At 32.5% G+C, this 17,929-nt stretch overlaps 1 protein-coding gene and 1 long non-coding RNA gene across 2 annotated transcripts in view; one reads left to right on the forward strand and one right to left on the reverse strand.

Moving 5' to 3' along the window:
- Positions 1 to 17,929, forward strand: part of LAMA2 (laminin subunit alpha 2) — a 770,763-nt gene that overhangs the window by 159,774 nt on the left and 593,060 nt on the right. The gene's annotated exons all lie outside the window — the stretch shown is intronic.
- Positions 194 to 16,904, reverse strand: LOC127562198 (uncharacterized). The gene is made up of 3 exons (XR_007953631.1): positions 16,489 to 16,904; positions 12,288 to 12,361; positions 194 to 699 (listed from the first exon to the last, which is right to left on the reverse strand). It is a non-coding gene; the product is annotated as an uncharacterized LOC127562198 (long non-coding RNA).

Genomic DNA, 17,929 nt, shown 5'->3' on the forward strand with positions numbered 1-17,929 from the left:
ATAGACAAATTCAAGTGGCAATAATCATAATTTACAATCAAGGTTAACTAATGCTTTAAAGCTGGGAAAAGCACTTTATATATATGTATATGTATACATGTACATACATATACATAAGTATATACACATATATATACATATATGTGTGTGTGTGTATATATATATATATATATATATAATACAAACTGTGAAACTACCATCTTATAACCCCATTTACACTGGCAGAGCATGTTTCCAGAATACATAGCCAATCAATCACTAAACATTTCTTAAAGCCTGACAGGACTCTTTGAGGCAGTTCTAGAGTAAAACTTGCAGAATTGTGGGGTTTTCTAATACTATCACTCATGAAGCTGCATCCAATGGATAGTGGTAATAGCCTGCAATATCAAACAAATAGTTTGGTTTTCTTGAGTCAAAATCCAGTGCTATTTTTCCTGGCCTACTTAGCTTCTTAATAATTTTCAATATCTCCCAAGTATCATTTAACCATTATTAACTTTTACAAAAGGATGTTTGGTAAGAATGGATAGGAAGAAATATTCTCTTGCTTGCAGACCACAGTGTCCTGGTTCTGGGGTTATTTATTACTGGGCTGGAACAATCCAATGTTTTCCTCATGATTCCATTTCTCTGCTGCTGAGACTTTGAAACTCAGAATTTTTACTTGGTCCATTGTGTCTTGAATTCTTATTTATCCTAAGATAAGGAAGGAATAAACACAGTAGAGATGAAAATAAGAGGCATCATATGTATAAACTAGATAGAGGATATCCTTTCTACTGTGTGGGTTGCCGTTACAAAGAAATTTTGATTCTGAATTTCATATTAAATTATTTGAGTATATACATATTTAAAATTTTTAAATCTGTACATGTTTTATTTTGATGGAATAAAATGATGTTAATATTGTGGATTCAAATTTTATTTAGCACATGTTAAGGGATTGGTATATTGAATAGAGTAATTGTTAAATAATGATAACTAACTTCTTTATATTTTTAATAGCAGATTTTTAAAAAATGTATTCTTTTGCATTGTTGAAAGGTTCTTTATACTTCTTACCATTTGCACCTCTTTCCTAAATGATAACTGTATGTTTTCTATTCTCTAGTACTGTCTACTTTGAAAACAATGCTACAAATAATGTTTGAATCAAAGTGCCCAAGCCAAATACAAAGGAAATAATTCTTTGTTATTCCTTTTAAGTCCTTAAGTTAGAACAATCTTTTCAAAACACTTTCAGATGAACAAAATTGTTCCCATTCTCAATCTATTTAGTTTTGTTTTCCCTCATTTATAGAAAACTCTGAATAGCTAAAGGCATGATAAATAATAATTTAATGTGTTTGTATGTTATGTTACACAAACCATCATTAGACATGGTGTCCAGACAATAATTCATACTTTGCAAACATTTTAGGATTTTGTGTATGCATTGTCACATCAATTTTGTATATTTGGAGGGGAGATGCATGATTTTGAACACTTTCAAAATTCTGGGTGTTAATTTTGTATTGTGTGGGGTATTTATAACTATTTTAATATGCTAGAATTTGATAATTATGTGCACATGAAATTAATAGATTTAAGAGGAATTAATATAATTCCCTGAAATTTTGATTAAAACAAGTTAATTTATGACAGAGAAAAATATTCCTTCTTTATATTTTAAAATATGTATTGCTGCTCTGTTAATGTATTGCTACATTTATTGTATGGTACCCTGTTATCCAAAAGGCAATTTACATAATTGTAAAATTAAAATTTTAAATAGCATGGTAAAATGTTTAGATTAAAGCTATTCAAATTTTTTAAACTGAAGTGAATAAAATATATTGTCTTTTTTTTTTCCATTAAAAGGAAAAATGACTACTTCCACAATGGGGCCATGAAGGACCCAAGCCTATTCACTAATAAAATTTAAAAGTAAAAAAAAAAAAAAAAATCACTAGTAAAACATATAGTGGTCACAGTGGGAAAATAAGTTTGTCATAGCAGCCTCAGCCCTCCCTCCCTCCTTCTTTCTTCTTATTCAAAAGCCACCAGGGAAGAAAGAAGGATTTCATCAAATCAAGCCTTTTGTATGCATGCTCAGTTTTAGTTCATCACCTAATTAAAAAGTTTTTCAATTTGTAATAAGCCAACCAGAAACAGTTAGGATATCTGCTCTTGCTTTAAATCTGTTAGGGAAAGAGTTTCTTGATCAAGTGACTATGAAGTGGGTACAGTGCAAGTTCTAAAGACTGATCCTCCACTGCATTCTTTCCCCAGTTTAAAAATGCTATATATACCAAATTTATTGGAGAGCATTTTGATCACACAGTCCAAGCCCATTTCAAAATGGTTTTGGGGGGTCCCACGGAGACATAAGCATTATGCTATCACTTGTTTCTTCAATGCCTTATAGGAAAAAGTTTTAAAATAGTCAATATGACACATATGTAGGCAGAAGTCAATATTGCCACCCAAATACAGAATTATTTACTTTCAGTGAATAGAAAACATTTTGCAATGTTTATCAGAGATTATTGCTTGCTTAGTACTTAACAAAAATTTGTCCTGGATTTGTTGTGGTGATGATGGATTTAGAATTTAATGATCTTCCCCAGTCCAAAAATAATAAAGAAAAAAGCAAAGAAACCTAATCTTCCTATATCCAAAGGAAACGGTAAATCTACATAGCCTTTCAGACCATGTAAAGATCAGAAGTCAACTACCCAGTCCTTCCATTATGCCTTAACTCCCGTGTTTGCGATTCAGTGTGTTAGAAGAATTATATTATGGAAATGAAGTTCCAGTTCCAGTATTCATAGCAGAGGAAAATAATGCTAAGAGAGTTAAAGTGATTTATCCGCCTAGCCAGCAAGCATTAGAGGGAAGATTCAAACCCAAATCCTTATACTCCAAAGTATTCTTCACTCTAAGGTGCTATGGTAGGATTGACAGGTTATATTTTATATATACATACAGATAATATTTTATTTCCCCCATAACATGTTAAAACAATTTTTAATTTTTTTTAAGTTTTGAACTCCAAATTTTATCCCTTCCTACTTCCCCAAAATTATATGCGGTCTAATATAGATTACATATATATGCAATCATGTAAAACATTTCTATATTAGTCATTTTGTACAAGACATGATTTTTTAAAAATAGAAAAGAAAGTGAAAATAGCATGCTTCAATATGTATTCACAAAACATCAGGTCTTTTTGTAGAAGCAAATAGCATCCTTCATCATGAGTCCTTTGGATCATTGTATTGCCGAGAATAGCTAAGTTATTCATAATTGCTAATCATTTAATATTGCTGTTACTGTATATAATATGTACATATATTGTAATATGCATATACTCATACATTATATGTATATGTGTGTATATGTACATACATATACTACAACTCAGTCACAAAGTTAGATTATGAAATAACAATTCTTTCAGGTCTCTTAGAAAAATGCTAAATCGTTGTTTTTGTAATATCACTTGATTAAAATTGCATAATTCAACTTTGCCTTATTTCATTATACTTATATAGATTGATGGTATCAATATGCTTTTGTACTCCTTCTAATACAGATTGGAACTGATTCTTGATGTTAGTACAATTATTATTCTTATCTTTATGTAAATTTTCCACAGAAGATCTACCCAATCCTTGCTGTGCCTGTGTTTTGTTTTTAATTTTGTAAGTGTCACTACAACTATAATTCCTTGTTTTCATTTCATGGCTGGTGTCTGTCTTTCTGTTTATCTGTCTCTCCCTGTCTTCCCCTCTCTCTGTGTCTCCCTCTCTTTCTGCCTTTTCTTTCCCTTTTTTGCTTAGGCATGTCTTTGAACTGTCCAAAAGTAGAGTGAACTACCTTAGAACATAGAATGTTCTTTTTCTGTAAAGGTGTTCGAAGACTGACAAAATGAATACTAAGAATGTTGTCCAAGGAATTTCTAATGAGTAACAGTTTGACCTCTAAGGTTTCTGAGACCCCTGCTAATAAGTCTGAGATCCCATGATACTTTTACTTATTGCCTGAAAGTAAACATTAATAAAGTGCTGCAGTCTAACCACCAATGTCTCCTTTGCCCTTTGAGTAAGTGGCAAGTTTGTGTTTCCTGGGATGATGGTGTTTCATTATTTGTTAACTATATAGCATTATGTAGAGAATATTGGTGACTGAGTACAGCTTGAGATCATTAAAAGTACTTCAGTTTCCCAAATGCAATCCAACAATCTTGCCCTCTTTTTGCTTGATTTGTGTGTTCGTCTGTATATTATTAGACAAATTATTTTTCTATGGCATTGGATCTCATTGGGAAGACTGGGGAAATTTTAGTGATAAACTTTAGTGTGTTGTGATAGAAGATTAAAATAAATGTTTTAGTCGTTTTTTTAATAGTTTTCTTATTTCACATTTAATTCTGAGAGAGGACATTAAAGTTTCCTAATTATGAGGGTGTTGTTAATTTCAATTAGTATCATTATAAACATATATAATTCCCAAATTAAATGAAAATTAATAAATTTTGCCCTCTAGTAACATGTTTGATTCCCAATGCATGATTTTATTGGTAGACAATTGTGAGGAAACTAGGAAATGCATGTTATTGAATGTTTATAAAATGATTTTGATATAAAAATAGTATGACTTATTAGAACATTCATTAAAGTTCCATATTTACTTATCATGATATGTATATCCTGGGTTCTTAAGGGATATATTTCAATATAATTCAGCAATTAAGAACAATTTCTTAAATGTCTACTCTGGGCTACACACTATGGTAGCTGAAAGGAATAACATAAAAGCAAAAAATGAAAATATTACCTACCCTCAAGGAGCTTGGAAGGGGACAGTGAGTGCCTATCTTACCCAGATAAGTAAGGTGGAAATACAAATAAAGGCTACATATGAATAGAATACAGGCTCTGACAGATCCTTCTAATTTCTAGGTCCCTTATCTGTTTATACCGTCCTTGTTAAAGTTACCTTGTTTCTTGGTTTATTAACTTCTATTTACCTGTTAAGTTTCTTGAGAATAGGAGCTACTTTTGCTCTTTCAGGCTTAGCTCAGTGCCTGGTATGCAATAAGAACTTTAAAAATACCTGTTAAAACCAATCCCAAAGAAGAGGCAAGAGAAGATATTGCTCCTTTACTTCTTTGCAGGGGTATGGGGAAAATCTTTGTTATGAAACAGAATGCAAAGCATCAGATCTCTGTGTGTGTATGTGTGTGTGTGTGTGTGTGTGTGTGTGTGTGTGTATCTGTATATGTGTATGTGTATACATACATATATACATATTCATTCCCAAATATATTTATGTATAACAAATAAATACAAAATATATCAATAAAAATGTATTTGAAGAGTAAATGCTTATTGATTGATTTCCCCTATGTGGTGCTCCTCCTGAAGATAGCTTCAAGTATGATTTACTTTTAGGCTTTGAATTTATTTCCAGTTATTCCTCCCCATATGTTAATATATATTATAAGCAGACAATATTACATTTTTACCCTTTTTCTATTGTCATTTGATAATTATTCTTTAATCTCATCAGTATGCAATACATTTTTCTTGTTGAATAATCTTAATATTATATAATACTATCTTAATTCTTGAATCAAATAGAATATCCTCATAATATGGTATGATTTTTAGATGTTTGAACTGCTGTCATGTATTAGAGGAAATAGATTTAACTTTGTTTTATTTCAGAGAACAGACCTTCAAATAGTGTATAAAAGTTGCAAAGAGTTAATTAAGGATTAAAGTCAGAGTGGAGGGTGGGAGAAGAAAGCACTAATATATAGGACAAATTGTTCTCTCTTGTTATATATAGAGGTCTTTAAGCAAAGACTAGGATGATAAGTTACCCAACATGTCTTGATGGGATTTTTAGGTATGTATTATATTAAATGGCTTTTGAGGTCCTTTCTAACTCCAAAAGACTATGATTCCTGATTCCATGATGTAATCAGATAGATCTTGATACCTTTCAGGATATATTTCCATGTATAGTCAATTACCATTCATAGGTAATGTATGTTAACACTGTTTCTGCTGGTTTTAATTTATGTGATTTTTGTTATCATCTACTGTCAGTTTAGTAAGTAAGATTTCATGGCATTAGCAAATACTTCACTATTTTTGTTTTGTTTTGTTTTGCTAAGGCATTTGGGGTTAAATAACTTGTCCAGGATCACATGCTAGGAAGTGTTAAGTGTCTGAGGCCAGATTTGAATTCAATTCCTCCTGACTTTAGGGCTGGTACTCTATCCACTGCACCACCTAGCTACCCCACTAACTGTCTTAAAGGGTATAAAGCATCTGTTTGGTTTTAAGTCATTTGTTTTATTGAAGAATGACTTATTAAGGATAAAGTCTCAGCATCTGCCCAAAATCTACAGAGCTCTATTGTATATATAAGAAACTTTTTTCTCTTCATATATATTCCCATAATTCACTCAGAATTAATATTAAGTTTCTAAAGAAAGTGATTTCCATTGTTATTCTTATCTTTTTTATTTATCATATTTTAAGGAAACTTCACTCTTTAAAAAATTTCAATAGACAAATGCTAGATATTGTTTTTTTTAATTTTTTTTTTTATTTTTATTTGTTAATTTAAATACATATTGCTTTATGAATTATTTTGGGAAAGAAACCATGGGAGAGAGAAAAAAAAACAGAAAATAGAAGGGAACATTGCATATATTGGTTTATATTCAACTTCATCAGTTCTTTCTCTGGCTACAGATGGCATTTTCTATCCAAAGTCTATCGGGATTGCTTTGGCTCATCAAACTACTAAGAAGAACTCTTTCATAGTTGGTCCTCACACATTTTTGCTGTTATTATGTACAATGTATTCCTGGTTCTGCTTGTTTTGCTCAGCATCAGTTCCTATAAGTCTTTCCAGGCTTTTTCTAAAACAGCTTGTTCATCATTTTTTTAATAAAATAGTAATATTCTGGAGCAGCTAGGTGTTGCAGTGGATAGAACACCAGACCTGAAGTCATAAGGACCTGAGTTCAAATCTTACCTCAGACACTTAACACTTCCTAGTTGTGTGACCCTGGGCAACTCACCTAACCCCAACTGCCTCAACAAATATATATATATACAAAATAATATTCTAATACCTTCATATACCACAGCTTATTCAGCCATTATTCAATTGATGGGCATCTACTCATTTTCCAATTCTTTGTTACCATGAAAAGAGCTGTGACAAATATTTTTGCACCTGTGGGTCCTTTTCCCTTCTTTATGACTTCTTTGGGAAACAGATCCAGTCGTGGCACTGCTAGGTCAAAGGGTATGCACAGTTTTATAGTCCTTTGGGCATATTCCCAGAATGCTCTCCAAAATGGTTGGATCATTTCACATCTCTATCAACAATACATTAATGTCAAAAAAACAAAACAACAACAACAACAAAAAAAAAAAAAAAAAAAAAAAAACACATTAATGTCCCAAACTGGTTGTATTTTTAAACTGCCTTAGTTGCTATTCTCATATCACATGCTCATTTCTGAGTCTTCAGAATTTTGACTTTAAGCCTTATTGTTTTTTTGAACTGTACTTTATAAACTTAACCATGATCTTTTGACTGAAAAACAGAATAAGCTTTGTTTTCAGTCCTTATTCTGCATATCTTTTGATATTAAGTAATACTCCTCATCCTAGATACTACTCCTTCTCTTGGCTTCTATAACATTTTCCTTCTCATTTCCTTTCTATTTAACAGTTCCTTTTCCATCTCTTTTTGCTGAATTATCATTTGTTAAATTGTCTGCTTGTTATGAGACTTCCCCAGGCTTCTTTCCTGAACTCTATTTTTTTTTTTCAAATTCTATATATACTTTTTTGGAGATTTCATCAGGTAGCACAAGTTCAAGAATTGGTTTTATGAAGATAACCCTTAAATCTATAGATGCAGCCCTACTCTCTATTTTGACCTTTGAATTGGAATTAACAACTACCTGAAGGATATTATATCTTGATTGTCACATAAGCAATCATAAACTCATTATGTCCAAAATAGAACTTAGTAGCCTTTCCCTATCACTGTCTTTCCATTTTTCTAATCACTTGAGAAAGTAACCTCAAATTTATCCTTGTTTCTTCCCTTTTCTACATCATCAATTTCCAAGAAGTTATCCTTAGTTTCTTCTGTACCTCCAAATTTTCTAGGTCCAATCTCCTTAATTCAATTGGTCCACACTTCTCACCTTTACTACTGAGATAGCAGTCAGTATTTTCCCTTCCATTCTTTGCTAAAATTATCTTATCAAATGTATAAGATCCTCCTCAGGAGCTTCCTGGTTCAAAAACTGGTTCTTCATTGATTGTCAGATAAAATAACATGTTTATACACTCTGCTTCACATTTATCTTTCCATCTTTATTTCATCCTAGTCACTATCACAAACTCTCTTTGAATGAAACTGAATTAGTACATATTTTTTCTGTAAACAAGTAGATACTGAATGATTCCAGAACTTTGTATCTCAATTATTTTAGCTATTTCCATGGCCTAAAATGAATTCTTTCCTTGTTTTTATCTCTGAAAATGTTTCTTCTATCAACACTCAAGTTAAATGCTTCCACACCTACATAGTTCCTTCCTTCCCCCACCTAAGGTAATACTCTCTCCCTTCTCAGTTCTCCTTGTACTTTACTTGTGTAAGTATAAAACTCCCAGTAGAATCTAAGGCCCTCTAGAACATGATCATTTTTGTCTCTGTATTACTTGTGCCTAGAGCCATCCTTTACACATAATTTAACAACTGTTGAATTGAATTGAATAAAGAAATATATTTCTGATTTATAGTATTTCTGATAGTTTTGTGTAGTATTGTATGTGCTTACTTATTTGTCACATTTAAAGTTTATTTCCCCAAATGGAAATTTTCTTATTTCTTTTTGATGTCATTACTTGCCAATATCAAAATCAGTTCTTCTTGTTCCTTCACATAGCCATAGACTGAATTCAATATATTGTATATTATATTTTGTTTAGAAAAACAATACACATTGACAAGGAGAGTGCAGAATACTCATAGGAGGCTTGGTGATTGATTGATTGAGTTATGTTGTCCTCTCCAGTATTGTTTTCCAAAGGTATTTTAATATTCCCACATCACAAGCTGCTTTTTGTGTATATATTCTTTTTCAATGTTTTTGTTGTTCACAAAAAGAGATTGAATAATGATTTCTTTTCTCTTGTGGCTAAACATCTTTCCTAGAACTCAGTGTTTATGAGTTAAGGTCTTTCCAATCTTTCTAATATACTTTTAAAAATGAAATAGCTACTCATGATGAATATTCTTTGCCTTGGTTGATTTAGTTATTCTGACTATCTCTATCTTGCTGAAGAGGAATCAAAGTTCAGAAGTAAAGAAATGTCTTATAGACCTTATCCATGATAAAGTCTAGTTCATGAATTGTCCCATAATTGTTATATTTGTAATGAATAAGATTGTCATTATTAAAATAAAATTTCTTATTGTAATTCACTTTTTGCAATTCAACTTAATATAAATCACACAAGGGACAATAAATCTAACCTGGGCAAATGTAGAAAAACACAGTTTACTTGTAAGATTGTTATTTGCATTTAATAATCATTATAGGAAAAATCAAAGAGAGAGGACAGGAAGGAGTGAATACTGTGTGTCTAAGGTTCTGATTCCCTTAAAGGAGGCCCTAGCAGAAAAAAAAAATTGAACTTTTTAATGGGTGACAATATTTACTTAACAGGGCAAAGCTTGCAGAAACAGAATACTGGGAAAGAAAGAGGAAAGGGCAAGATATGGTGGCTTCTGCTACTGGTTATGGAGTTTAGATACTTCATAGTTTCTGCTTTGGGAAGATAATTCTAGCTTTGGGTTAGAGTAACGGTATGTATAGTCACTTGTCCTTGAAGCAGATCAGAATGAATTAAGATTTCTTTTTAGTCATTATGTCATTTCTTTCATTATTTCAGAAAGTCTGAGTAGTGGAAGAAGAAAGCCTGAAGAATGTTTCTGAGGTAGCTAAGGTTATGAGCATACACCCATTCCATTAGGTTGGTTGGACTAAAATCCTGCTAAGTACATCTTGTGGGCTGAGCCCTCCAAGGTTTTTGTTCTTTTGTAGTGGATTCAATCTTGACAGCTACTGATATATGTGGAAATGTCAATGTGTTTACTCTTTTCCTACCAACCAAGGCAGACTCTGCAGTACTTTGTGCCATAGGCTGACTATATAAGGTGTCTCTAATGTGCAATGTCTTGAGTCAATCAAATTATCCCCAATCACTGAAATTTAATCATTCATTCCTTTGAGGTATGAATGGGTGGGTTTGGGTGAGGAAAATGTTCTTAATCCTTTTAACAGATATGCCGATGGGCATGTCTATACTGTAAAGAGAGGTCAAAGACCCAAACAAGTCACTCTTGCAAAATCTCATCAAAGTTTTCAGTCTCTAGAATTCAGAATTCTCTGACTCAATCCTTTAACCTTTCCAATAACAAGGATTATTGGAGTTTTCTGCCAGACCCAGTTTCATTTCCCCATCTATAAAATGAAACATTTAGAATAAGTGATCTTGTAGGACTCTTCTAAAAAAGATCTGATGTCATATAATCCAATTTTTTTCATGTTATAAGGAAACTGGTAATCACAGAAGTGATTTGTCTGAGGTTATGCAAGTGGTACATATTAGAAACCATGTTCTTTGACTCTCTTTTCTTCCCCACTGTACCATAGTGACTGCTAGTTCTTTGATATTTTGAGAAAGTACACTTGCAAAAATGGAATACCATGATGAAACATTTGCTGTTTGTACTTTGTACAAGAAGTGTTATTTTTTTCTCTGAATCATAGTCTCAGCAGTGTTCTAACTTGTTATTTGGAGGTGCCATGATCTATTTCTTTTTTAGAAGAGATTAAGAAAGAAGTTCTATTTGCGGCTAATTAAATATTCCATAGGGCTTCTAGTAAGATATGAGTGATGATCCTCGCTATATTGGGGTTCTCCTATTAAAATTACCTACTTTAATTTTAATCAAATATCTAATTTTTAAATATCCTGACTACAAATAATTTTCCTGTGACTTAAAAAACAGATATATATTGACCTGAGATAGGATGGCTTAGACTTAGAGTTTGGGGTATGAACTCACAGAATTATTTATGAAATGCTGATTTTTTTTTTTTAACTGAGGCAATTGGGGTTAAGCGACTTGCCCAGGGTCACACAGCTAGAAAGTGTTAAATATCTGAGATCAGATTTGAACTTGGGTCATACTGACTTCAGGGCTGGTCCTCTATCCACTGTTCCACCAACTGCCCCAATGCTAATTGTTTTTGAGAGGAAATGTGGAGTAGTGGATGGAGAAATGTTGTCTGACATAAAAAGATATGAGTTCAGTCCTACCTCTGGCATATATTGATAGTATGACCCTTGTCAAGAACTTAACCTCTTAGAATCATAGATCTCAAACTGGAAGGATATTGGATACTAGCTAATCCTAATTCCTCATTTTATGGAGGAGGAAACTGAGATTATAGGATTTTTGTGACTTGCCTAATTTGTCAGGGATATGCATTGGATATGCAATTTGAATTCAGCTGTTCTGATTCCAAAATAGTGATCTTTCTACTTTGCTATCTTTATCAGTTCTCCAAATGAAATTATAAGTTGTAGAGCAGGAACTGCTCTGCTTTGGTATAGGGAGTTTTTTTTTTTTTTTTTTTTCCATTGGGAGTTCCCTTTGCCAAAAAAAAAAATCACAATTATTCTTTTTTAAATGTATATAATCAAGCTTTCAAAGGATTTTAAACATTTTTTTTCCTCCAGAGAGGCATGAGATACAAATATTATTTTTATCTTACAAATGAGGAAACTGAGGTTCATAAAGGCTAAATAATTTTCCAAATGCCCACATATCTAGTCTGGTCATTATGCCTCTCCCCCCATTTTCAAGAAACCTTCATGTCAGCATTGTCTTCTCATACCTATTAACATATGGCTTCTTGACAGAGTACTACCATGTGTTCTTTAGAAGACTTTGGGAAAATAACCTTTTTCAAATAAAATGCTTGATCTGTGTGATTTGATTAAGATGTGTGGGCTCAAATGGGATTTCAACCAAGCAGTTGTCAGGCGGATGTAAATATTGAGTGAACAGCTGTTATAACATCCTACTCACCAGTGGAAATTTAGTAGAAATCTCCCATTTGGTCAATGTTTTCTGGACAGAACCCAAAACAGAATCATGAGAAAGCCACTCACCTGTCCACCTCCATGGTCTGAATCTTCATAGGCAGCCATTTGTCAGAAAGCTTTTAGTCCCCAGCATACTTCAGCTGCCCACCACAAATATGAAAACACAGGTTTATTGTCAGTGAAATTGTCTGTGTTGATTAATTTGCCTTTGTTTTATCAGATGGAGAAGTGATATCATTTGTGTGCAACCTACTATGGGATGTGGATTTTATTAGCTCCATGGCAGACACATTCACACAAATTGTCAGACTTTAGTAGGTAATTTTAACCCTAATGAAATACATTCTTTAGAAACTTGTTTCAGCATTCTCTTAATTGTGCCAGTGAAAGAAAACTCTTACTAGACAAGCATGAACAGTTACCTGGAAAGTTACAGATTAACATAATAGAATTTTCCTGTGTCCCTGTTTCTCTATTTCTGTCTCTGCTTCTCTCTCTGTCTTTTTGTCTTTCTGTCTCTGTCTCTATGTGTGTGTGTGTTTCTCAATGTGTCTATCTGCTTCTCTCCCTCCTCTTTCTTTCCCTTCCCTTTTCTCCCTCTTCCCTTCTCCCTCTCTTATATAATGGTATTAACTAGACAATTAACTACTGCTGCCTGAAGGCAAAATACCCCCTCGAATGACTGTGGCTCATCTGGTATAAGTTATTATGACACTTTTTTTTTTGACCTGGAGTTGAGGCTTGGGGGTGGGAGATGAATTATGATATCTAAATTAGTGAAAGTGAAGGGAGGTCCAATGACTAGAGATAGTGAAGACTGAGTGTGAAAAAATAGTGTAGATTGTTTCTTAGCCAAAGATCAATTTAGAACTAGTAGAGAGGGATATTTGAAGTCCTTTCTCCACCCCCTCTCATTTTAAGGGTGGGGGGAGGGGAGGGACTGAGACTCAGAGAGGAGAAATGACATTACTCAAGATCACACAGATAGTTACCTAACTATAGTGGCTTCATCAAAATAGGATATACTATTCAATTAAATGGCTAAGTGGAAAGGTATATAAGAGCAAAATAATTTATTTAACAGTAAGTCAAAAAAAAAAAATCAAGGTGTTTCTAAGACCATCTTTTTTTATTTGTTTTTATATCTTGCCATAGTAATGAAGGCAAGTCAAGTTCTGGCAAGTGGACAGTTTTCCCCCCTCTTTGATGGAACCAACTTCACAATTTCCTTATGATACAAACAAGATAAAATCAGTCTTCTAAGAAGTGTTTTCAGGCCACAGGTATATACTACATCCAAGATGTGGCAAGCTCACTGTGATTTTTCTATTTATCTTGAATCTTTTGTCAAAATTACAACTGTTATCTACTAAAATTAGAAATCTCTGATGTCAGAATTTCTAGCCTCATTGTGAAATAATCTAAAATCATTAAATTTATTCAGATATATTTGGGTTTCTCTTACAAATATAATCATGAAAAAGATATACTAATGAATAAGAAATCATTTAATTTCCCCAGTTGGACATCAAGGGTACCTCATTTAAAGTCAAACTTCCAGCATTTAGCACAGTGTTGAGCATATAGTATTCTAATTAACTTAAATTTCCAGTGTAAACCAGAAATATTACACTGCTTGAGATATATTATAATTTATGATTGTATGTCTACAAAATTCTTTGAGCCACTGGAGAGAAATAGTTATTTCCCTCCAACCACAAAAGCATTGTTATATGATGCTCCTCTTTTAGCATTATTTTACATATTCAAATTCCAATAAATATTTATTAACTGACTTCTACATGAATTATAAATTGAATCCTTTAAAGCCAAATGGGGAGGTGGGGGGGAAGGATAAGATTGATTTGTTTTGACCTGGATCTTTGTAATAATGCTTTAGCTCCTAAAGATCAGAGGCTATGGATATGGATATTTATATTGCCAAAGTGGAATACTGTCACAGTATTCTTAAATCACAGTCAGTACTTAAAAAATGTTTGTTGAATTAAATGCAATGTAACTGCATTAAACTACATACAAATCAGAAATCCAAAATAAAAGCTACAAAACCTATGAAGTTGCTTTATTAAGCACTCACTACTAGCAAGGCATTGCACTAAGCTCTGGGGATAAGGGACAAGAACTTTTCATCAAATATTTGACCTTCATATCACTCAGAAAGTGTCAATTTTCATAAGAAAGAAGCCTTCAGAAGAAAAATAGATTCAAAGCAAAAGCAGGGCCCAAGGCCAGTGATGAGTTTTAATTTTTCTTTAAACTTCATTTTGTTTATAGATTACAAGTGAGAAATTACAAGATTATTCCCCAAATATGTTTTTAAAAAATATATTTTTAATGTCATTTCTAGAAAAGAGGAAACCTTTGTGTATGTATTATTGTTCTTATTGCCTCCCAGCTGTGTTCAGCTTTTAGGAGATGACCTTCACTGTCTTTCTATATAACTCATAAAATTCATGGCTCTAGAGAACAATTATGGCAGGGGTAGGATGTGCTCCCTTGATTATGCAGTAGGGTACCATTCTCCACTTCCATTTTTGGAGGATATTAAAGGTAATATTAAAAATGTTGCAGTTGTTCTGCTCGCCTGATTGTAACAATGAAGGAGGCAACATTGATTCTAGCTGATGGCTCTGAGTTTCAATGTTATTCAGCAGCACCTGGTGGGTGGCAGCTGTTGGGAATTACTGCAGGGTCCTTCCACAGGGACAGTGGAGCAGCAATAATAAATCAAATTTTAACTGGTTACTGAAAGGGTTTGTTTATAGATTTAAAAATTATAGCCAAAGATCTTAAATCTAAGTGTTGAGCAAGAAACAATATGTGCATGTGTACATGTGCATACTGTATATAATTACACATGTTACATGTTGTATATATATATGTGTATATATATATATATACATAATTATACACAATTACCAAAGATAAATGAGCCCCAAGATATGATTAAAACACACACACATACATATGTGTATGTACATTGATCATTACATTTTTACCAAGATAAGTGAATCCTGAGGTACATATTACACACATATATACACACACATTATTTTTATTGAAGATGAGTCCCAAGATATTAATTATATATTCACATATAAATATGTATATATACATGTATACATATATATTTATCACAATAGCCACTAGATGTACATTGCATATGTGTATATGCATGTGTATGTAGAGATAAGTGAATCTCGAGTTACACATTCTATACATATGTTTATTTGCACATAAAACTCTGTTGTGTGTATATACACAAACATAAAGGCATCTAGGTGGTAGAGTGGATAGAGCACCAGCTCTAGAAGAAAAGGACCTGAGTTCAAATCCAATTCCAGACACTTACAAGCTATGTGATCTCAAGCAAGTCACTTAGCCTTGCCTCAGTTTGCTCATCTGTAAGATGAGCTGGAGAAAGAATCGCCACACCATTCCAGTATCTTTGCCAAGAAAACCCCAAAATAGTGTCACAAAGAGTCAGACACAAGTGAAACAACACAATAACAACATATACAAATGTATATCATCTGGTTACTCACTCCTCTTTGGTATATGTATTTGCATATGTACTTATATAATGCATATCTTAGGATTCATTTTTGTAAAGGCATATAATTATGATTATACATGCACTGAAGTAATTCTTTTTTTCCAAGAAAATGTATATTTATCAATAGTATTTCTTCTCAGTAAAAATTAGCATCAAGTTTATTTTATGTGTATGTTATATAGTTTAAATATTATATGCATGTACATACAAACACATGTATAAGTATGTGTTCTATACTAGTCAAAGAAATTCAATGATTATCTCCAGAGACACCCTGTGCTTCAAATTCTGTAGCACATAGTAGTTAAATTTAACATGTTCCTTGGCAGACAAATTTGCAAAGATTGAAAGTGTATACACACATACATATACATCTCTCTCTGTGTATATATCTATATCTATAAGTATAGATATAGATATGTCTACTATATTCACTTTACACATGGTATATTTTGCATGTATATCAAATACATTTATCTGCATTGTTCTATATGAACTGAAAAGTACTTCTCAGTGATTAGAATATCTTAACAATATTGCATACCTCTATAAAGGATTTCATTACAATGAATGCCATTAATTTATTAACATCTTTAATAAAGAAATTTATATTGGTCACATAATTTAAATAAATTTCATAATTACTTTTTCCAACTTCAAACAGGAATTTAGAATTGTAAAGTCACTCACATGGAATTGATGGTTCAGTTTTTCCGGTGTGATACAGCTGTGAGTAGAAAGCTTATTTCAAAGACAGAATATCTCAGGTCATCTCTTGCCTTTTATATATACTGCTTATGTGACCTCAGAAATTCATTTAATCTCTATGTGCCTTAGGCAACTATCTAAGACTACTTTCAGAGCAAGTGCTGTTCTACTCTGGAAAAGAAAGTACTCACAGATCACATCAAAAAAATCACCCATTTTTTTTTTTTATTATTAAAAATAAAGTCATTATTTGTAAGTCCTAAAGGTTTTTTAAAAAAATTTTAGGTGTTTAATTGGCATCTTTTTAAAAACCAAATTTATTCCCCAATAAATCTCTCTCCCTTGGAACCCTCCCTTATAATGAAGATAAAGTTAAGCAAAATTAGATGATATGATAGTGCCAGGTGTTTTAAATATGACATTCTGCTTCCATATTTTGTTATATCTCTATGGAGAAGAGCAGTACTTAAGGTGGAGGATTCAAGGATTTGCCCAAGATTATTTTTATTTAGAATGTACAAACACATCTACTAAGCAGATTAAAAATAAATGATGGAAAGATAGGTGTATTGGGTTAAAGTATTGATCTGTGTGGGTTTTTCACCCCAAAAGTTATGCCCATCAGGTTTTCATATATGCTAGCAGAAGAACAAAGAAAATGTGCAAGCTCTTAAATGGTTGTAAGTACAGCAGAGTGTGGCTTATTTTTCTTCTCCCACTATTCCTTGGTTCCATAATGAAATCCCTAACACCAACATGCCCTTTCCCCTTACTAGGGCTGCCCTTTTCCAGGAGAACAGTTTCTTTTCTAAAAAATAAAACAAAACAGCACTGTGGTATATCCCATTATGTGAGATTAAGTGATCTTAGTGCTTCTTTCTCTGCTGTGTGGGAGGTAGCCTTGCTGATTCAACTGGTAGATTAGAGGAGACATAAAACCAAATGTATCCTAAAAATTTTATCAGAACCAGAACAGAACAGCAATAAAAGACTTATCTTTTAAAACATTTTCTTTTCAGCATAATGTGTGATTCCACAAAACTAGAAATGCCCACAAAACAAATTCTAGAAAACTAGAAAAGCAGTGGTAAATAAATTGTGGTATATGACTGTAATGGAACACCATAATTCAATTGAAATAAACAATTTTGAGTAATACAGAGAAATCTTAAGAGAAACTTACAAAATCAAAACAAATAAGCAAAATGCAGAAGCAGTAGGATAGAATAATACTAGCAAAGATCATATGAAAACAAGAAAAGGAAACAAACATTTATATAGCACCAACTTAACAATAGACATCTTCCAAGTATTATTTCATTTGATCCTCACAACAACTCTGTTCAATAGTAGCTATTACTACCTCCATTTTAGAGTTAAATACATTGAGGCAGACATAAGTTAAATGACTTTGCCAGGAAAA

The sequence above is a fragment of the Antechinus flavipes genome, chromosome 4 (genome assembly GCF_016432865.1).
Source record: "Antechinus flavipes isolate AdamAnt ecotype Samford, QLD, Australia chromosome 4, AdamAnt_v2, whole genome shotgun sequence".
Lineage (NCBI taxonomy): Eukaryota > Metazoa > Chordata > Mammalia > Dasyuromorphia > Dasyuridae > Antechinus > Antechinus flavipes.